The 21,807-nt window shown below is 50.0% G+C and overlaps 1 long non-coding RNA gene across 1 annotated transcript; it reads right to left on the reverse strand.

The window, feature by feature from the left end:
• Positions 1-2,284: 2,284 nt before the first annotated feature.
• Positions 2,285-17,557, reverse strand: LOC123577548. The gene is made up of 3 exons (XR_006701920.1): positions 17,547-17,557; positions 17,170-17,172; positions 2,285-2,405 (listed from the first exon to the last, which is right to left on the reverse strand). It is a non-coding gene; the product is annotated as an uncharacterized LOC123577548 (long non-coding RNA).
• Positions 17,558-21,807: the final 4,250 nt, after the last annotated feature.

The raw sequence follows: 21,807 nt of genomic DNA on the forward strand, positions 1-21,807 counted from the left end.
TTGCAGGCCTGGTGTCCCTTTATCTCTGAACGCTTTAGTGTGCGTTTCCTTAGGACAAAGGCATCCTGTTACACCACCACAGTGAATTGTCCAAATGAGGAAATTCTGCATTGATTCACCATTACTATCTCATCAGAATCCTTTTTCAACGTTCTGAAGTCCTTCCTATTATGTCCTTTCAACTTATCTTACTTCCTGCAGCCCGAGACCCCAGCCCGATGCGTCTGGAGGCCGGGACTCTGGTTTCTCCTAATCTAGGGCAGCTAGCCCTCCACTTTACATCCACGCTTTGATGTCTTTAAAGAGTGTGGGCAAGTCGTCTCATAAAACGTTCCTCCATGTGGGTTTGTCTGATGTTTCCTCTTCATTAGATTCAGACCCTGCATTTCTGGACAGAAACAGCCTGGAAATGATTTGTGCGCTCATAAGCGAATCTCAGCAGAGTCGAGGATATTGGTGCCTCCTGCTCTAACTCACAGGCAAACAGGGTGACCTCTGTTTCGATCCCAAGTTCCCCTCCACCCAAGGCCAAGAGATGTGAACCCACACATGAAACTTACTTAGAAAACAAACTGACTAGAGTCTCGTATTTGCTTGCTTTTTTTTTTTTTCCCTCCCTTCATAATCAGGCTACAGGCTCAAATTATGGTGTTAAAAGGCCTTTGATTTAGTTTGTTTTTTCCTTTTCGGTGTGCTTGTGTTATCCAATTAAAATAAAAATTGTGTGGGGCGCCTGGGTGGCGCAGTCGGTTAAGCGTCCGACTTCAGCCAGGTCACGATCTCACGGTCCGTGAGTTCTAGCCCCATGTCGGGCTCTGGGCTGATGGCTCAGAGCCTGGAGCCTGTTTCCGATTCTGTGTCTCCCTCTCTCTCTGCCCCTCCCCCGTTCATGCTCTGTCTCTCTCTGTCCCAAAAATAAATAAACGTTGAAAAAAAAATTAAAAAAAAAAATTGTGTGCATTAGTCCCTGCATTCTATTTTAGGGATTTTGAGTATGTAAAACCTTAGCATGGCTCCCAAATTCCAAACTATACAGAAAGGAATACTCACCGAAGCCCATCCCCCCATCCCCACCATTCACCCCATTGCTACACACCCCAGTAGGCAGCTCAGCTCCCCAGTGTCTGGCTCATTATCCCTGTGCTTATTTTTGCAAACCTAAACCAGTAGATATTCTTGCTTGCTCTTTGTACACACCTTATATTTTCACGGAACAACACATCCTGTTATTATCCATCAATAGAACTGCTCCTTAATCTTTGTTTATACCTGCACAATATTCCCTTGCGTGACCACGTCATCCAGCCACCTCCTGTGTCTTGCCATTTGTGACAGGCTCGGAGCGACTTTTCCTCATAGGGCCTGGCCATCCGTGTCTGTGGCTTGCGGGCGACAGGGCTGCTGTGACTCTTGCTTGGCTCCTCCTTTGTAGTTCAAATCAGCCACGGCTCACACGTAAGCTAACAGACATGGCTGTGTGCCAGCAACACTGTGTTTGGAGAGGCTGGAAGCTGGCAGGTGGCACCTAGTTTGCCAAATCCAATATTGTCATTATTCTGCAATCGCAAACAAGGCTGCATGAACAGCTTCGTTCCTCTATGTTTTTGTGTCTTTGAAGGAGGACTTGAGGATAAACTGATCGAAGTGGGGTTGCCGGTCAAAGATAAGTGCACGTGTGGCCTCCACGCTGCCCTTTTTCCCTCCCGGGGGCAGCCCGCTCTCCGCAGCCTCGCCGTCAGCACGCGGACGCAGACTTGCTCGTTTCCGAAAACCTGATGGGTGAGAAGTGGTCTTGGAGAGGTTTTATTCGGCCTCCTCCTGATGGAGATTGTATTATGCTGTCTTCAACAGGTTTAAGTATAAACATGTCATTGCTTCATGAAAAGAATGTTTTCCATTTTTTGAAATTGAAATTCAAGTCAGTTAACATACAGTGTCGTCCTGGCTTCAGTAGAACCCAGTGAATCGTCACTCACATACAGCACCCAGGGCTCATCCCGAGGGCCCTCCTCAATGCCCATCCCCCATTCAGCCCATCCCCCCACCCATTTCTCTCCATCAACCCTCAGTTTGTTCCCTGGGTTTAAGAACCTCTTATGGTTTGCCTCCCTCTCTGCTTTTATCTTATTTTTCCCTCCCTTCCCCTATGTTCATCTGTTGAGTTTCTCAAATTCCACATGAGTGAAATTATAGGATAGTTGTCTTTCTCTGACTTATTTCACTTACCATTATGCTCTCTAGATCCACCCACATCATTGCAAATGGCAGGATTTCTTTCTTCTTGATCACCAAGTAATACTCCATTGTGTATTCCATGTATGTATCACACGTTGTCTTTATCCATTCGTCCATCGATGGACATCTGGGCTCTTTCCGCACTTTGGCCATTGTCAATAGTGCTGTTACTTGCTTTTCATGCCCAGGGAAATTCTGTGGCCCTGGGAATATCTTATCTTTGAGGCTTTAGTATCATCCCCTGTAAAGTTATCAGAACCTCATATTTTTTGTGGGTAGTTCCTTGATAAGTTTCTAACTTCTATAAAAACTTTTCAGTTTAAACTTTCTATTTCCATAGAGCTAATTTCAGAGAATTCTATTTTCATAAGATATTGTCTTTTCCATCCAGATTTTCAAATTTATTTGTAGAGAATCCTGCAAATAGTCTATGATAGTTCTTAATTTTTATTTTGGCAATTGGTTATTACACACGTGTTATTTTCATGTGTATATTTAAATCCCTTTTCCTAATCAAGGCAGCTAGATGTTTGTCTGCTTTGATATGAAAACAATGAATTTTGATTTATTATTAGGACTATTATTTTTCTATTCTCTACTACATTAATTTCTGCTTTTATTTTCTTTGTTGTTTGCTTTTTTGTGTTTTCTTGTGGCTCACTCTTTGTCCTTTTCCTAACGTTTCCCTTTATTAGTGTTTATACTGATGTAGGTATTTAAGGCTACAGGGTTTCCTCTGCTTACTGCTTTCATGAACACTATAATCATGATCTGTTTTTAGAAATTCTGTAATTTCAATTTGCATTTCCCCTTTTAACTAAAAGTTGTCTAATTGAAGGTTTTGTTTGGTTTTGTTTTTAATTTCCGGGCTGAATTAACTTTTTGCTATTTATTTTAGGTATTAGCTTTTAGTTTTACTGCACTGTAATCAGAAACAATTATTTGCCATTGTCTACCTTATGGGATGTATTGATATTTTCTCTGTGAGCTAATAAATGATCAATTCAGGGTAAGTGCTGCATGTGCCAAGGAGTGAATTTCAAACAGTTAGTAAAATCTGTCTTATTGATTATGTTATGTCTTCCAGCTCCTTACTTATTTCTCTTCACTTCTATATTTTGTTATATATTTATGGAGATTTTTACTGTGCCGTTTTCAGCAGAGTGATTCATAACTGCCATCTATTTGTCGTGAATTGTTTTAGCATTAAAACATGCCCTTCTTTGCAATGTTTCTCACTCAGGATGAGAACATATGCTTTCTTTTTTTAATGTTTATTTATTTATTTTGAGAGACACAATGAGAGAGATAAAGAGCAGAGGAGGGGCAGAGAGAGTGGAAGAAAGACCATCCCAAACAGGCATTCTGCTGTCTGTGCAGAGCCCGATGTGGGGCTTGATCTCATGAACGCTGAGATCATGACCTGAATAGAAATCAAGAGTCAGATGCATAGCCGTCTGAGCCACCCAGGCGCCCCTGTTTTTTAGCTTGTCCATATCACTTTGTTTTAGATGTGTCTTGGGCGTGTGGCATAAAGTTAAATCTTGGTTTCTGGAGCAAATTGGGAATGATTTTCTCTTAATAGTTCAGTTAAACTCACTCATGTTATTTATACGGCTGCGTGTTGGGTCTTACCGCAGTTATATCATTTCACGTTACGATCGCTAGAGTTATTCATGTGTATTTGCTATTTCCTTTCCTCCCACGATGGGTCTTCTCCACTCTTATTTACTTTACTTTCTCCTGTCTCTGGTATTTACTCTGACACGTGTTTGTCCTAAGTTTTTTTCTAGTGTGCCTTGCACCATTTTCAAATCCCCTCATCTTTCGTGTTGTTTCTTAGCATTTTGCAGCCTGTTGTTTTAAAATCAAATTTAGCGGTGTCGTTGACACTCCCCTGGGCCCCCCACCACAGTCAAGATGCTCTTCTCTTTTCCCTGTTTGTTTTATGTCTCTTTTTAGATTTGTTACTTCCATCTTGCTGAATATGTAATCCTTGTATATCACTCCTCCACTCCCACCCCCACCTGTATTACGCTGATCTTAAATATTCAATTACATATTTCAAATGGTCATCATCAGTCTTTTTGCCCAAGTTTCTCCAGTTGTGTTTTGGATGGATGAAGTTCATCCTCCCGCAGGTCCCTTAGGAAGGCTTCACAAAAGCTGTGCTTTGCTGTGGTCAGAGTAGCTGTTCTCGAGCCTGGCCATGGGACCAGTTCTGCCTGAGACTAAATCCTTGGTTCACGTATTCATTACTCAAATATAGTGAAAATCTTTTGCTATTTTTGCCTGGAGATGTCTGATGCCAGACTAATTTTTCTTGCTCTTGTAGGTTATTTTATATTTTTTGCTCTGAGGGTTTGTTCATGTTTAGCTCTTAAAGCCCTACTGGTCTTACTGGGGTAAGATCCGAGGGTTGATCATTCTCAGTAAATTTTCTCCAGTCCCTGTAGGCCATTTATTTATTTATTTATTTATTTTTTCAACGTTTATTTATTTTTGGGACAGAGAGAGACAGAGCATGAACGGGGGAGGGGCAGAGAGAGGGAGACACAGAATCGGAAACAGGCTCCAGGCTCTGAGCCATCAGCCCAGAGCCCGATGCGGGGCTCGAACTCATGGACTGCGAGATCATGACCTGGCTGAAGTCGGACGCTTAACCGACTGCGCCACCCAGGCGCCCCTGCATTTAAAAGTGTAGTCTTATGTATTTTATTTCTGGAAAATATCTATCAACTATGGATTTAAGTATCAGTTATGATCTTTTGTTTAGCTGTTTCTTTTTTGGAAACTCCGATTATATGTGTGTTGGATTTTGGTTTCCCTCATCCATCGCCCATTTCAACCACTTTACCCTAATCCTTTCTATTTCTCTCTTTCTTTTATTTTCCTCTCCAAGTTATCCTGACTTGCCTCTGTGACGTTTAATAGATTTCCATCTACATCTATCCTTCTTAGGGCAAGTTTGTAGGTTTTCCTTCATTTCTGATATGACAGGATCTTTTCTTTTATTTCTTTCTGAGCTCAATAACTGCCATTGGATTTCTTCCCCCTTTTGTGTATTTTTAAGTTTAGTTCCTGAATCTGTGATATCCTCAAATGTTTGCATGAGGACATTTAATTTACTCTGGAGCTTGTGTTAGTTTTGGTCTTCATTCATTGTTTTTGGTGGGTGGATTCATCAGCTTAAGTGCTATGACTTAATTTTTTGTTTATTATTTATGTGGGTGAATATACAGATGCTTCATACAGATGAAGACTGCATATGTCTGTTCACATTGTGATGGTCCGGAGGCTAAGTTTTATATCCTGAGATCAACTTCTGTCATGGTGGCCACGGTTGCTTCTGTAACTGTTTTGGGGGTGAGGGGTGGAAGGTCTGTGTAGCCTTCAATGTGTTGGGATCTATTTTATCTCACAGGATTCTAAATTTTGTTTCTTGCTTTTCCCTTTTCCCTTCCACCACCCAGTCTCCAAGGGTGCCATCCCCTCAACTTTCAGCCTCTTGTCCCCCAGAGACAATGCTTTCTGAGTCCCACTCGATTTAAGGATCTTTCCTTAGTGTACTGATCAAATAGGATGCCTCTTAGATTATTCACATTTAGGGCTGACTCTGTTTCAGGGACATTTTAGTCCTTTTGATTTCCTCTTTCCTTCCTGCTCATTCCCCAAACCCCATTAGATTTCCACAGAGACATTTCCAGCAAAGACGGGTCAGTAATTCTCCAATAGCAGGAGACTGAAGTTTGGGGTGTCCTTTGCCTGTCTGTTATGTGGAGGATGCTTTGTTTCTTTTTGTTTTTCCGCACACTAGTATGGAGAGAGAGATTCTCCATATGAGAGTATGTATGGAGAGATCCAGATTCCCATGATCACTTCAGCTTCCTGGAGAGTCTAGGGTGGCATCTACTGAGTGCCGGGAGAGAAATACCTCCAACCGGGACGTCGATGCCCACTAACTTGTTGTTCAAAAGTGAGGGTGAAGAACTGGGGGCAACACTAATCTATGTGAAGAGGTGAGTGATAAACACAATCTGCAACATTTGCACGATGGGATACTGGGTGTAACACTGACGGGAAACTACTGTTTCAACCATGACTGGCCCCAAGAGCAGTGGCTGTGTGCCAGGAGCCAGACATGGAAGAGGGAATGCTTTGTGGTCCTGTTCATGAGAGATTCTAGAACAGATAAAACTAACATTGTGTTGGAGAGCCTGGGGCTAGATGAATGGTGGCCAGGAAACCCAAATCAAAGGGGCATGAGAGGCTTTCTGAGTGGAGGAAATGCTGCATATCTGGATGGTCGTGGTGGACGGATGGGTACTTTCATCAAAAGTTACTCAACTATTACTCGATACGAGTGTTTTTTTATTACATACAAATTATACCCCACAGTTGATCTTTTTAAAAGCTAAAAAAGGTATTTTTCATAAAGGAAAAACCTGGGAGAATTTATTTCCATGAGAAATGCATTACAAAGTTCCCCACAAAGTAAAGGGAATTTTCAAGACTCTGGGAAGTTGCCCCAGACGGGAGCCTGCGTGTGTGGGAAGGGATGGAGAACCGTCCTCTGGGGCCATGGTCCCCTCTGGCCACCACAGAGATGGTCTCTTGCAGGACACGTCCTCCTCAGAGCAGGCCATGGGAAGAGATGCCTTGGGAGCAGCCCTTCCCTCTAGAGCCACTGTGGGTCAAGCTGGGGCATTTGACCCCATCGTCACTACCGCGACTACCCCAAGCAAGGTGTTGGTCGTAATAGAGTAGGCTGGTGGTTATATAGCACTTTGCAAGTTTACCCATTTTTAACTTGTTATGGAACATTTTAGTTGTCAGTTTAAGAGAATAGTGATAAGTGGAGGAAATATCCCTGAATATGCGTGCAATGAAGGATGTGTTGGTGTGCAGCATTGAATCACACCAGCAGCCCAACTCTTAAGTGTGACAGAGCTCAAGGAATATTGCAACTATACATCCTCTTGAAATATCTACTTGACAACTGAATTTTGAAAACCAGGAGATGAATAAAAATAAAGCTCTCAGGAATGGAAAATGTGTGGTGTGAGGGCTTGTGGTGAGCACAGACCCGTTTATACACAACGCTGATGGGAACGCCCTCCCAGAACAGCCTGTCATACAAACCTTGGCGGTAACAGTCGGGGTAACACCACGAGCTCCCACAAAGCTGGATGGAGGGGAGGAGTGAGTGGGTAACACTCTACACCTTTGAGATGTTTCTCCGGAAAATGAGCCCATCGTTACTGAGCAACACGAAAGCTTTATCTAAACAAAGGACTGAGATCTCCATCTTTTCCATCGTTGTTTTCATTCTTTAACTCTCAGAGGGACCCTGTATGGAATAAAACATAAAGCGAAAAGAGATATTTATCTAAAGCCCAGCAATTTCCTGAGCTTTCGTTTCATTCTGGTAAAACCAATCCTGATGCTTTATTAAACACTAAGGTGGATTGTGATTCTATTATAGGAAATCTCGTTCTCCCTCACCCGTCGTTTCTATGGGTAAAAAAAACTCTGCATTGATGTCAATATAATACTAATAAAGGTTATTATTAGGAGGGAAGATTTGGGGATTTTTTTTTTACCCTTTAAAAGTATTTTTTGCATTTTTACAACAGTAATGAGACTAACAGCAGAGTGTTGTTTAGGGCACCTTGCACTCCAGAGGATGTTCCTGCCACCCTCTGTGGTTAAGCTCCATGACCCTCAGAACAACCCTACCGACTGTACCCTGCTTCGTGGATTAGGAGATCAAGGGACGGACAGGTGTGTCATCTGAGGTCATCGGCAGAGCCTGTGGGTGGGCCTGGGCATCCTGGCTCTGGGACCTGAGCTCCTGCCCACCGCGCCCACCCACCAGGCTTTACCCTCTCAGCAGCCATGGGAGGCTCTGCTCCAGTTGGCACTGGTCAGGAGGCAGCAACGGCGCCAGCTACTAACCAGAGATAATTTACTTATGAGGTCGCTTGTTGGGTGCCCGGCCAGTAGAAGACACTGAAGTGTCCTGGAGGCTGTCGCTTCTGAAGCAGCCACCGTAGGAGAATCAAGGGAGCGGCTGGGTCACTACAACTTTGAGGGAGAAAGTGGCCCCTCAGAGCTGGTCGTAGAGTGGGTGCTGGCCTCCAGGGCCTGGGCTGTGACCCGAGCAGGGCCGCGGGCCGCGGGGCCAGACTGACTGCTGGTTCGGGGAAGCTGCTGGCTGGACCGGCCACCAGGAAGAGGGGCCCCGCGGGGCGAGGACAGGACAACACACCGCCACGGTTCGTGGCTGGCAGCCGCCGCTCTTGACCAGGAGTGGGAAGCAAACAGGGTAACAGGAGGGAGCGGGCCCCTTCCCCATCCCCCAGCCCAGCAGCCTCTCTCGGGTGTCTCCCCCTGGCGAGCCCGCCTCGGGGCCCGCCTGGAGACAGAAGTGGGGTTCTCAGAGCGCAGGCCACGGGGTCACGGAGCAATGGGGAGTGGGGAGAGCGGTGTGACCACGGGCGCAGCACGGCCCTGGCTCCCTGGGCGCTTCCCCATGATGTTAATGGGTCTGAGCTTCCGGCTCACGGCCCTTCGTGGGAACAGAGGTGCTCCCACAGTCCCCGTGCTGCGCAGAACCCTGCTGTCAGCCTGTGTGCTCATGTCAGGGACGCAGGCAGGTGTACTGTCCATCCTGGGCTTGTGCCCACACCCCCCAGTAGTGACAGGCACACAACACCCCAGGACCTCCGATAAGTGACCTGGAGTCCGTGCACGCTGTTTGCAGGGAGGGGCTCCGAGGGCTGTGCGGTCCCCAGTGTTGGCTGGGCCTGTGGAGGCCCAGGCCGGCAGATGCTGTCATGGCCACCAGGGAGGCTGTCGGCCGACTGTCCCTCGCGGCTCAGGCTGGCGATCAGGGCTCTCAGCGATACTGCTCTCCCCATGGAAACCCTGTGGCAGGGACCTTCACAAGACAATGACATCACCTGCAGGAGGGCTGGGAGGGGGAGGCGAGCTCTGCACCCGTCACCCCCACCTCCTGTGCTGCCCCTCCTTCACGGGAATTGAACTCGCTTCCAGGCTCAGCCAAGCCGGTCCCCTAAACCCTGACCCCACTTTGGTTCACGCCTCCTCAGTGCTTGCTCTGCCCTCTCCCGCCCCCAACGACTGAAACCACATCGCTCCAGCAAACCAACACACCTCCTCCAAGAAGTCTCCCTGGATCGACCGGCTTCACTTGCAGTGTGTTGTTTCTCTCCCCCAGAACGTGGCTGCACGTGCACTTGCTTCTGTGACGCTTAGCCGGCCTCATCCAGCTTTCATTCACTTTTGTCCTTGAGCGTTATCTGACTGCAGAGGTAACTCTATGCGCTTTAGGGACACTCCCACGGTATTTATTTCCCACAAACGATGGGGGTGCTGTCGGGGACACCCCCTGGATTAAAGTCAAATGAAGTGACATTCCTCACCTGCAGACACAGTGACAGAACTCAAAATCAGTGGGGCATGAAGATTCTCAGAGAGGAGCCTGGGTGTCTGGGACGAATCGCCAGGTGCCCCCAGACCTTAGCTTTTGTGACTTAGACACAGGGACGCTGCTCCTGGTCCCTCCCTTGCAAAGGACCGCTTGGGTTTGCACACGTCCCGCCGGCTGGCATGGCCAGAAAGAAGGGCTGTTTGATGTGCACTGTTACCTCTGACAAACGCTCGCCTTCTGATTCTTCAGTAGGGCAGATCCTGACACGAGCCGTCTACAGAGTACGCTCGGAGAGCTTTCTCACGGACACTGACCAGCATCCCCAAGTTCCCAATGCCGGTGGCTCTCCAAGTGCGATCCCCCTTGGTCCTGAAAACAGGACAAGATCCCCGAGCGAAACAGCCGGACTTGCTGGGGTGAGATGTGGGCTGCTCACCTTGCAGACGCAGGACGGGCACGTCAGCCGCGGGTGTGCAGGCGGGAACAGGATCCGCCACGCTAGGACCACCGGCGAGGGTCCCTCTGTCGGATCACGCCTCCAAATGAAGCACACGGTTTTATTTTTTGGACCTGGTGACTGCAACCCAAGACCGACTACAAGCTACGACCTCAACCGGAACGGCACTCGAACGTCCCCATCCCATTTCTAGCTGCCGTTATTTTAAGGCCCCAGACCTCAGGCGTTGTGGCCTGAGAAACCACGTGTACACACACACGCTGCTCCCAGTCTGCAGATTGCAACTGGGAGCCACGCAAAGATGATACGCAGCCAGTGGTAACCGGGTCCAGCAGGGTGGGCGGGATCAATACCCCTTCCTCCAGCGTTCACACGGCCAGGTCATGGGGGCGGACGGTGGTCTTGTTGGGGACGACCGAGCAGGCCAGGTGGCGAGACACGGGGCAGTCACACGTGTGCGGGCATGTGGGTGAAGGTACAGACGACTGGGCGCCTGGTGATCAAGGCCCCAGGGGGTCCGACTGTTCTGCCTCCCTCAGTAACACCCAGAAAATTGACGGTGATCAGGCCGAGGCAGGCCGGGAGGCCTTGCCCGTTTTCACCTTCATCTTCTCTGAGCCTATTCCTGAACCTTCTCCTGAGGCTGCCAGCTGCCTGCCCCCTCCATCCCTGGGTCCTGCTTTCACGGCAGCCTGGGCCTGTCCTGTAGGGCTCTGCATGGAAGCCTTGTGTCTCCAACAAGGAAGAAAGATACAGGTGTGTATCTATGTCCCTGTACTAAAATTTCCACCTGCAGAAGAGTCTGGAAGGCTAATGCAAACGGATGGCCCCACATGGGACCCTCAGCTGGAAGGCCTGTGTGGGGGCGACGTCCCCAGAAAGCATCCCGTGGACAATCCAGGGGCGTGGCCGGGAGTGAGGGGTGAAACGGTCGCCGCCCTAGGGTTGAGGTGTCGTTCTGGTCCTGGCTGTGCTTCTGGTGGTTCCCAAGCCAGTCAGCTCCCCGAGCTGCCATGTCTGCCGGAGCTGAGGTGGGCTTCGTGTGTGCTACCGACTGTTCACACACATTCTGAGCCCTACCTGGGAGAGGCGTCACCTTCCCACAGACTGACCCGCGCCGGCCGACAGCCCGTGTGTCCCGGCAGCGAGAGCCAGTGTCTCGGCATGCTTCCCTCCGTGTCCTCTTGTCCCCTGCCACTGCAGCCGGCGATGGTCCCAGGCCCTCGAGCGGGGATGGTGTCGACCCTCCTCGGACACGCAGCATAAACTCTTGCAAACCCCTGGCGCACGCGGGATGCTCGTTACCGCAGCACCGACGGGACTGTCCTGACTGATGCACGTGTCCTTCCTTAATGGGGCCGAGACTCCAGGGATCCATGGTCTGAAGTTTCTGGGCCTGGGGTCCAGGCTGTAATCACAGAGACTTGCACTTTCTCATCTGTTAAGAGAAGCAAGTGAAAGGAAGTATCTAATTCAAGGAGACAACAAGATTCAGAAGAAACAAAAGTGATGCCCGGTTTTTAAGGGTTCGGAGGAAATGCAATGTGCCTGTATCCTTTTCCCCACTTTGGTTGGAAGTTAGACAGCAGACGGGACGCTTTACAGATTCCTACTGACAGACGAGAGGCGCTTATCACAGGTATAGTTTTCTGCCAAGCGGGATGGGAACACGGTCTTATTTACATGGGGCAAGGCCGCCAGAGGAGTCTGGGGTTGGGGACACTGCTGTCAGTCATCACAACGAAAGAGACGACCTGAGGGGGGACGTTCCTCCTGGGGTCTCAGGGAACCACCTGAGGATCATGGGGCCTGGAGAGCGAGAATGATTGGCAGCATTGGTACAGGTGGAACAGGTGAGCAGAGGGCTCAAGACACAGAGTTGGGGGCACCAGGAGGCGGGGACTGAGGACGTGAAGCCCCGGGAGTCCACCTGGGGATAATGCTGTCTGGTGCAGGTTGTCACGTCCTGGAGAGTGACAGGCGAGGACGGACCCCTACCCGGGAGAAAGCCCATCATAGGAGAAGGACTGAGTCCTAGGGATTCAGGGCGCTGACCCAGTTTCTGGAACTGGGCTTCTTGCTGGTGGCTCATCCAGCAGAACAAGGCGAGGGACCGGCAAGGGGACCCCGGGTTAGGGGGCAGGCCATCAGCTGGGGTCTCCTAAGGGGGTAGGCAGAGTGGAACTCGTGGAAGGGTGGCCAGCAGGAGCCGCTGGGGTCCCTTCTCAGCCCGGTTTTCCTCACGCGCAACAGGGCGGGAATCGCCCGATGCCATAGTGCAGAAGTCTGACAGAAATTGCTCAGTAATTGTTACTCATAATTGGTCAGTGATTCTCATGCTCTAATTCCGACCCTTGTCCTCCAAATGGGGGCAGGGTGGTGGCAGGAAGCACATACAAGTCATCAGGACAGACACTGGTTCGCGTCCAGCATTTCAAGAAGAGGCTCTCTGATCTCACGTGGGCTCCGTGGAAGCACGTTGCTTGGGTTCAGTAACCTCCACGTGACACACACAGTCTGCACTCCGAGCCCAGCATGTGGTACCCAATCAAATCCAAGAAGCGATGTCTCTTGGCGATCAGAAGTGCTCGGTTCAAATACAGGTTGCACCTCACTAGCTGTGTGATCTGGGAGCCGCCTAACACCCCTCGTCTCACCGCCCACGTTGTTAGAAGGGGATCTGATACTCGGGTCCACTGTGGGGAGGGCTCGAGTAGGGCAGGACAGCGGATTCAGGACAACGACAGGCTCGTGGCCAGGATTCAGCATAGGCTGATTTTTTTTTTAATTTTTTAAGTTTATTGATTTATTTTGAGAGAGAGAGAAGACAGAATGCATAAGCGGGGGAGGGGCACAGGGAAGGGGACGGGGAATTTCTGCACTGATGGCACACAGCCTGACGTGGGGCTTGAACCCACGAACCGTGAGATCATGACCTGAGCCAAGATTAAGAGTCAGATGCTTGGCTTGAACCCACGAACCGTAAGATCATGACCTGAGCCAAGATTAAGAGTCAGATGCTTGGCTTGAACCCACGAACCGTGAGATCATGACCTGAGCCAAGATTAAGAGTCAGATGCTTGGCTTGAACCCACGAACCGTGAGATCATGACCTGAGCCAAGATTAAGAGTCGGATGCTTGGGGCTTGAACCCGCGAACCGTGAGATCATGACCTGAGCCAAGATTAAGAGTCGGATGCTTGGGGCTTGAACCCGCGAACCGTGAGATCATGACCTGAGCCAAGATTAAGAGTCGGATGCTCAGGGTGCCTGGGTGGCTCATTTGGTTGAGCGTCAGACTTTGGCTCAGATCATGATCTCGTGGTTCATGGGTTCAAGCCCTACATCATCAGGCTCTGTGCTGACAGCCCAGAGCCTGGAGCCTGCTTCTGATTCTGCGTCCCCCTCTCTCTGCCCCTCTCGTGCTCTGTCTGTCTCTGACTCTCAACAAATAAATAAATGTTAATAAAAATTTTTTTTAAAGAGTCAGATGCTTAACGAGCCGAGCCCCCCGGGGGCAGCACAAGCTAATTCTTACTCTTGGATTCCCTTCTCTCTGTAAAGTAAAACCTTTGTATAACATAAAGAGCTGCCCCAGTGTTCTGCTGTTTGAACTGAAAAAGGGACAACGGGTAGTAGAGAACCACGTAATTGCCACCATTTATGAAGCTCTTAAACGTGCAAGATTCACTTCCTTTCCTTCTGAGTGTGACGCCCGGCGCCCTAGCTCCCATGCCTCACTTTGTCACGGATAAAAATGTTGGCTTGAGGGCTCCCACCTGCTGGAGTGTTAGACATTGGAGTCAATAATTTGTGCTGAGACCAAGCCCAGAGCAGGCATCCAGTGGGTTATTATTGCTGTTCCTGCCATGACCCTGAGCCCCGAACACTGTCTTACAGGAAGAAGACGCTTCGCGTTTCCGAAGCAGCGACGAGGTTGCAGGGTCCACACCACTGGCTCTTGGCCGGGCTTGAGCTGAAGGACCACGGCTGCCCAGCGCTCGATCCGGACGGGGCTTCAGACGACTCTGTCCGGCGTCGGGACCCAACGTGGTAACGAGGAGCTGCCAATTCCTCCGTCCTTGCGGGATTTGACGCTCCAGAAAGACGAGGGGTCCAGATGCTGTTTTTGCCGGCTTATGACCCTCTGTCCGTGCGTGCGTGAGATGTTGGTGTGAACCAAACCACGAGCAGCTGCTGTGAGGCTGCTGTCAGGAACGCTGGGCCAGCAGGAGCCCACGGCCGCCCACGCCTGGTGCCCCTGTGTCCGCCGTGGCCGGGGGACGCGGGGTGGGAGACCCCGCACTCCGGGTCAGGTGCCGGGGGGTGGGGCGTGGGCCATGGGTGACGGTCACCGCCCCCAGGTCAGCTTCGGGCTCCACGCCTTCCACGCAGTGGCTGGCTGCCCCTGAGGCCGCACAGAGATGAGCCCACGGGAGCTGCGTGCAGGACATCAGGACAGATTGACACCAGCTGCTTGGACAGAGGGCTCGAGAACTCCTCTGGACGGGAGCATGAATCTGCGTCTGAGGCAAGTGACCGTGATGCAGCGTTAGGCTGTGTCGGTGCGAACTCCACGTGAGCAGGTGTGGGCTGCCATCACAGACAGGCAGCCAGGCCCACAGCCAGGGGAGGACATGTGGCAGAACGTGATTTATTTCCCCTGCTTCGGGTCCCCTGCCCTTCCCCATAGGTTCTGTTTGCACGGCCCAGAGGGAGGATTTAGGGAACAACTTAGAATGTCCCGTTCTTCTCTTGCCGCAGGGCGGGCAGAGGTGGCCTTGCCAAAGTGAGCAGAGGGAGGGCCGCCTTCCAGGCCTGGCGCTCGTTCCCGGCACAGCACAGCCACCGCCAGACAGGACAGAGCGTGACACCCAGACCCAGAGAACGAGAGGGAACGTTTGCATCTCAACATCAAGGGTTCACCTTCTGAAGTGTATTTCTTTGCATGCACTGAACATATTTAAAACAAATTGTTTTAATGAGAGAGAGAGAGAGAGAGAGAGAGACAGAGCAGGAGTTGGGGAGGGGCAGAGAGAGGGAGACAGAATCCGAAGCAGTCTCCAGGCTCCGAGCTGTTAGCACGGAGCCCGATGCGGGGCTCGAACTCACGAGCTGTGAGATCATGACCTGAGCCGAAATCGGTTGCTTCACCGACTGAGGCCCCCAGGTGCCACGCACTGAACACATTTTAAAGGGAACATAAATACAGTTTTCCACTGTTCAATGGAAGACATCTGTAGGTTCTTTTCAAGGGGATCACGGGGGACGTCACTTTGCATTACAGCGTCTTCCTTAGAAGCGGTTAACCTAGGCTCATGTCTCTACCCGCCCCCCCATTCCCTGATGCAGCCCACACTGCCATCTGCTCCTGCCTTGAGGGACACAGGTCTCTTCTGGCTTTTCCCAATGACACTTCTCAAAGCAGGGACACAGGAGATCCTTGTGACCAGGAGCTGCGGCCTCACTGGCACTGTGTCCACACACAGAACCTCCGTGTCTCTGTCTGCTGCCCTGTTGGCCTGGGCTGGCCTCCCCTCACCCACTGGTCTGTCTGGAAAACATCCACCTCCCTCCCTTTGATCCAGCTCATTGCCCTGGGGTCCCCTCAACCCCTCCCGGGGGTCATGGCTCCAGGTGGGTGACTGCAGGCGGCTGGCCAGGCACTGTGCACGGGTCGGTTAGGGTGATCAGTTCACTTCAGTGGCATCTTTGCCCAGGGGGTCCCTGCACCTGCAGCCCACCCCTGTCCCACCCTGTGCCTTTGGGAAGTGCTGCAGGGACATCCTAGCAACCGGCCAGCCCGTCAGTTACGGTGCATTATTCTCCAATCCAACTCACCTCTGCTCGGTGCATTGATTCTGGGTGGTGCATGGTGAGGGTCACATTGGGAAAAAATGCAGGTTTTCTCTGGGAGCTTTCTGCTCAAGGAGGACTGTCCATCAAGGGGGACTGTCCCATCTGCTGAGTTCTCTGCAGTAATGGCCACATCATTAAGGGCGGGGTGGCCCCAGCCTTGTCATGGAGAGAGAGCATGACCCACTGAGGGGCTGGGGTGCCTGGTGCAAAATGTTGCCTTTACCTTAAGTAATGAATTGGGATTCATTTGTAATCATGAAAATCAGAAGCCACAGAAATATCTGGCAGGTGACAGTTAAGACTATGGTCCAGCCACAGACGGTACAGGAAGTGTCCAAACAGGAGGAGCTCGCGGAGGCTGGGAGGTGGCAGAAGGGTTCCCGTTAAGTGAACACAGCACCCTGTGCACACTGGGTCACATGAGAGTGAGTCTGTGCATTAAAAAATGCTAACGAAGAATAAACTACCACTAGAAGTTAATCCTTATGATGCACAGAACAGCGGGTTAATTAACGCGGTCGTTTTGATGACATACAGAGTAGTAGTTGTTAAAACACAAAAACTCCACAAACAATTCAGTTAAAAAATGGGCAAAGCACCTGAATAGACACTTCTCCAAAGAAGACATCCAGACGGCCAACCGACACACAAAAACATGTTCAACATCACTCACCATCAGGGAAAGACCAATCAAAACCGCAATGAGATACCGCCTCACACCGGTCAGAGTGGCTAAAATCAACAACTCAGGAAACAACGAATGTTGGTAAGGATGCGGAGAAAAAGGGACCCTCATGCGTGTTGGTGGGAACACAAACGGGTGCAGCCGCTGTGGGAGACGGTGTGGAGGTTCCTCAAAAAGTTAAGAATTGGGGCGCCTGGGTGGCGCAGTTGGTTAAGCGTCCGACTTCAGCCAGGTCACGATCTCGCGGTCCGTGAGTTCGAGCCCCGCGTCGGGCTCTGGGCTGATGGCTCAGAGCCTGGAGCCTGTTTCCGATTCTGTGTCTCCCTCTCTCTCTGCCCCTCCCCCGTTCATGCTCTGTCTCTCTCTGTCCCCAAAATAAATAAACGTTGAAAAAAAAAAAAAAAAAGTTAAGAATAGGACTACCGTCCAATCCAGTAATTCCACTACTGGGTATTTATCCAAAGGTAATTAAAACACTAACTCAAAAAGATACATGCACGCTGACGTTTACGGCATTATCTACAGTAGCCGGGGTATGGAAACAGCCATGTGTCCTTGGACTGATGAATGAAGAAAGAAGATGAGGCACATACATGTGAGGGAACATCTTCAGCCATGGAAAGGTTGAGATCTTGTCGTTTGCAACAGCATGGATGGACCCAGGGAGTATGACACTAAGTGAAACAAGTCACTGGGAGAAAGACAAATACCGTGTGATCTCACTCATGTGTAATCTTAACACACAAAACCGACACAGAGAACAGATCGGTCGTTGCCAGAGGCAGAAGGGGGGGGCGGGGGCAGACAGGTGAAGGGTTTCAAAGGTACAAACCTGCAGTTATACCCTAAAGCACACATAGGGATGTGCAGCACGGTATGGTCACCAGAGCTGATAACGCTGTGCCGCAGAGTTGAGAGTGGCTAAGAGAGCACATCTTAAAGGTTCTCATCACACGAAAAAATTGCGGCCGTGTGTGGTGACGAACGCTAACTGGACTCACCGTGGCTGTCACCTCCCGGTTCACCAAATACCTAGTCGTGTGCTGCCCCTGGAAGTAACACAGCAAAGAGAAACAGAGGAGGCAAGTATTGTGCAGCCACACGGTAACACGAAGTGTGACCTCACAAGCGGGAACCTACGGCAAGAGAGTCCTCCTAACAGACCGCACGCCACCCCAAATGCTTTCTCAATGTCCTCTTACTTTTAGGTAGAGAATGCTTTTATTTATTTATTTTTTGACAGGGTGAGAGGGACACACACACACACACACACAGGGAGAGAGAGAGAGAGAGAGAGAGAGAGAGAATCTTACACAGGCTCCACCACGCTCAGTGCAGAGTCTGACGTGGGGCTTGATCTTACGACCTTCGGGTCTTGACCTGAGCTGAAAGCAAGAGTTGGACGCTCAACCGACCGAGCCACCCAGGCTCCCAGTAGACAAGGCTTTAGTAGAACAGTCCAACATGAGGCTTAATTCATATACGCTAACCATAGCTATAACATACAATAACTATATACAGTTAACATGATAGCATATAATAAACTATAACATATATAACTAATAGACGTGCTTAAAATCATTTATGAGCAGAGCTAGACTTTTTAAGACGACCAGCACTCAGGTACATCTGGTAGGTCACTGTCATCCATAATATTCTATTTCCTTGTCTAATCCTACCTGGTTTCCCCTGAGTGGTGTTTGCACACTTAGACGCATTCTGGATCTTTTTCCTCAAGTACAGTGTATTTGTTTGCCCGCCTAAAGCTCTTGTGTATATTTAATTTCCGTAAATAATCCACTGCCGAAGGAAGAAGCCGAACATTTTCCCTTCTGACCAGTTCCCGTGAAGGTGTCGTAATAGGCGTCTGGGCAGACGGCCCTGGTGGCAGCGGTGGTGACGGTGGTGACGGCCACGGCAGCTGGGGCTCCCTGCCCCCTCCCGCTATCCCCACACCAGCCTCCCTCCCTTATCTGTTTCTGTCCCCTCCTGCCTCCTTTGAATCTAAACTGGTGGCGGTGCAACCCTGCAGCTGCAGAGGGGAAACTGTTTCATCCTTCTCGCTCCCTTTGCTTCCCCGTCCGATCAACGACCTCTTCTGACTAACGTTGCTTCCCGAGTTGACCCAAGCCTCATCGTCTCCCTGGCTCTGGGCTCCGTGGTGTTTATGGCCACGGCCTCGATCAGTCTCCCCGCCTCCAGCCTCTCCCGGCTCCAATCAGTTCTCTGTGCTTCCCTCGGTGTGTCCAGAAGAAGTATTGTTTCACCCCCCAGTGTGCACTCTGGCAGTTTTCCTCCCGCCACAGCATAAAGGCCAGTCTTCTCCGGGAGACACGCAGGCCTTTGCACCTGACTCCAGCTTGCTTTCTGGTTTCATCTCTTGCCAGAACACATGGGGGCCCCGGCTTGGCAGACACAGTAACCAGACTCTGCCCCAGGGGCACGTGCCTCTGCCCTTCAAACACGGGCACACAGACACTCTTGTCCACGACTCTCCCCGCCCAGAACCCCCTGCTCCTGCCCCGGGTCTGGAAAATGTTGATTCAACCATCAGGACTCAGCTCAACCTACACTTCTTCCAAGAAGCCTTCCCTGAAATCCCTGGAGGAGTTTGGGCGGCTGGCCCTGGGCTGTGTTACTTTCTGCTTTCCCTCCGGGCTCTGGAAAACCCAGGGCCAGGCCTCACCTCGCTCAGCCTTTCTCCCCTCTCTGACACTGAACTTGGCATGCAGTAGCCATTCCATAATGTTTTCCTAAATGAAATGTGGACAAAACACTCTCCATTTGAAGCTTCTGTTTGTTTGTTTTTTGTTTTTCTTTTAAGCTTGTTTATTTATTTTGAGAGAGAGAATCACGGAGAGGGAGAGAGAGAGAGAGAGAAGGAGAGGAGGGCAGAAAGAGGGAGAGAGAGAATCCCAAGCAGGCTCCACACCATCAGCGCAGAGCCCAACATGGGGCTCGAACCCAGGAACCGAAAGATAGTGACCTGAGCCAAAACCAAGAGCTGGACACCTAACGGACTGAGCCATCACGCACATCTAACTCGGGAACACTAATGTGAGAGGAGGTATTCACACAGTCTTCCCTGGGAAGACATGACTTCTAACTTGGGACTGAACTAAAACCAAATTAGAACCAGTATCTATGTGGGACTTGGTCTTTGTCCAAGAATATAAGCCATGATGTGGATGAAAATGAACTCATATCTCTTAGAATAAAAAGCTCATATCCTTTCAAAAGGGAGGCATGTGTGAGCAGGTGAGTGGTGCCAGCGTAAGGCTAATCACAGAATTTTTAATGAGTACTGGCATGTTATCGATGAAGGATAGCACACTGCTTCGGTTTCCCACTCCACACTGTTGCGCCATTTCTGAGAATAGTATCTTAATTGGAGAAACAAACTGTGATAAAGAAAGGAACATACATGGGCCTTCCATTCCCTAGTTATTTATATGATCAGTTGTTCAGGAAAGAGTAACCTTTATTCAGCATGCACTATGAGTTATTGCTCTGAGGCTGGAGGTGAGGAGAAGGATAAAGACACAAGACACACGTCTCTTTATCAAAGGTTATGTGGAATGTGCAACGGAGTGTTAGTGCAGTGGGGGGTAACTGTCCAAATATTTGAGTCTTGCCTGGTCTAGCCAAGAGTGGTTTCTGTTTGAGTGTTTGATACAGTCCAGAAGCCACCTGGAATTTAGATCCTGGTTTTCACTTTTCCTAAAAAGTAAAATCCAGTGGGCATGCTTTACTATTTTTGAAGGCTCTGGGTCTTATACCTGGAGTCACCCGAAATGAGTTATCATCATAGTAATCTTGCAGGAGATGTTCATTTGTAGAACTTCACGGTGAGCCGAGTACCTCTGCTGCCAGGGACCCAGAGATGAGGAGGCGGGGGAGAGTATGACACATGACACACACCTGCAGGAAGCTCGGGGCTCCAGGAAGACAGTTGCCAATGATGTGAGACCATGTGGGAACACGAGCTGGGATTTTCTCACTTTTCAGACTCATGCTGAAGCCCGGGAAGTCACCTTGACTGGACTCAGGTGCTTGGACACCTCCTACCTGGTTCCAAAGGGGTGCCCATCGATACCCCCTCACCCTATCTGGGGCCCATACTCTGGCCCCCATTCTCGACATTTCTGGCCTAAAAAATAAGATACACCTCTTCCATCAAGATGATTTCAGCAGTTTCCTGATGGGTCTTGACCTGGCACACTGTCGCTAGAATTCTCATTGAAAAATGAAAATCTCATCCTTTGTTCTTCTACTTAACCCCCTGAGAAGACCCTCCGCCATCTCTGAGATGAATCTGAACCCCTGAACATGACACAGGATGCTTCAGGCCAGCAGGATTACCTTCTGCCACCTTCCTTGAACTCCTCCCTGTTCTATACCCCATGGCATTGAGCTCTTGGCACTCCTGAGCGAGCCGTGCTCTCCCGAAGTCCCCACTGTTGTCCCTGCTAGTCCTTCTCCCCTCCCTTGGGAGCCTGGGAACACGTACCGCTTCAACCAAATATGTCACTGGCCAGCCAGGTCCCAACCCCTGCTGAGGTCTGCCTCCATACCCAAGTGTACTGCTTCCCAAACATCCAGCCTCTGTCTCTTGTCCCTTCTCCATCCCAGGGTGGGATCTGCTTCCTGACAGTATGGCTTCTGTGATACTCAGCATTTCCTGTTTGCCCTTCCAGCCCTCCACTACCTGGAAAAGGAGTCTTCATGTGACGTTCTCCCTGCTACAGTACCTTCTCCTGACTGGAAACTGGCTGATTTACAAATGGTCACCGGGAGTGGCCTTGGGAAACACACACTCAAAATGGTATCTGGGGGTTCTTCTGGTCATGTCCTTAGATTTGAACGCGTGGCTGAGTTCCTTGCAAATGGGAAATAGGACAGTAGCACCAAAGCATGCACCAGCATCATTATTAAGTTATCAGCTGCAGTTGATGGGTGTGAAGTGGTTATGGAAAAAGCACATTTGAAGGACTCTAGTGGCATTAAGGATGTCTACAAGGGCTGGGGAGTAGATAATTGCTGCTCCTGAGGGCCAGGAAGTGCTTCTAGAAAGAAGGTGACAAACTTGACTTTTAAACTCTCAGGTCAAGTCAT

This window comes from Leopardus geoffroyi, chromosome D2, assembly GCF_018350155.1.
Source record: "Leopardus geoffroyi isolate Oge1 chromosome D2, O.geoffroyi_Oge1_pat1.0, whole genome shotgun sequence".
Lineage (NCBI taxonomy): Eukaryota > Metazoa > Chordata > Mammalia > Carnivora > Felidae > Leopardus > Leopardus geoffroyi.